Source organism: Citrus clementina, unplaced genomic scaffold (assembly GCF_000493195.1).
Source record: "Citrus clementina cultivar Clemenules unplaced genomic scaffold, Citrus_clementina_v1.0 scaffold_6, whole genome shotgun sequence".
NCBI classification, from domain to species: Eukaryota; Viridiplantae; Streptophyta; class Magnoliopsida; order Sapindales; family Rutaceae; genus Citrus; species Citrus x clementina.
Window position 1 is genome coordinate 12,758,718 of NW_006262139.1, and position 571 is coordinate 12,759,288.

At 39.2% G+C, this 571-nt stretch overlaps 1 non-coding gene across 1 annotated transcript; it reads right to left on the minus strand.

Moving 5' to 3' along the window:
- Window positions 1-253: 253 nt before the first annotated feature.
- On the minus strand, window positions 254-357 carry LOC112097501. The gene has a single exon (XR_002905033.1). It is a non-coding gene; the product is annotated as a small nucleolar RNA R71 (small nucleolar RNA).
- Window positions 358-571: the final 214 nt, after the last annotated feature.

Below are 571 nucleotides of genomic sequence, written 5' to 3' on the forward strand. Positions count from 1 at the left end.
TTGTCTCCCCACATTTTATGGCCTAGAAAATGAGGACCCATATAATCATCTGAATGATTTTCATGCCATTTGTCAAACTTTTAAATATGAAAATTTTTCAGACGATGATGTTAAACTCAGATTATTCCCATTTTCTTTAAAGGATAGAGCTCGTTCATGGCTTAATACATTGCCTGCCAATAGCATTTCATCATGGGAACAAATGGTAACTAAATTTTTGAATAAATATTTCCCAGTGCATAAAACCAATGCTATTCGCAGGGAAATCTCGGAGTTTACCCAGAGAGATGACGAGCAGTTTTTCGAAACGTGGGAGCGATTCAATGGGCTACTCTTGAAGTGTCCACATCATGGGTATGAGAAATGGCACCAATGCCAATACTTTTTGGAGGGATTATTGCCGAATGTGCAAGAATGGCTAATGGCAACAAGTGGAGGAGAGCTAATGTCAAAAAGTGCATCAGAAATTTGAGAATTCTTCCAGCGACAAGCGGATAATTCCCAACAACGGAGTCGATCACTCCGGAATACTAGAAGAATTAAGGGAGTAAATGAGGTTCAAATTGGCGAG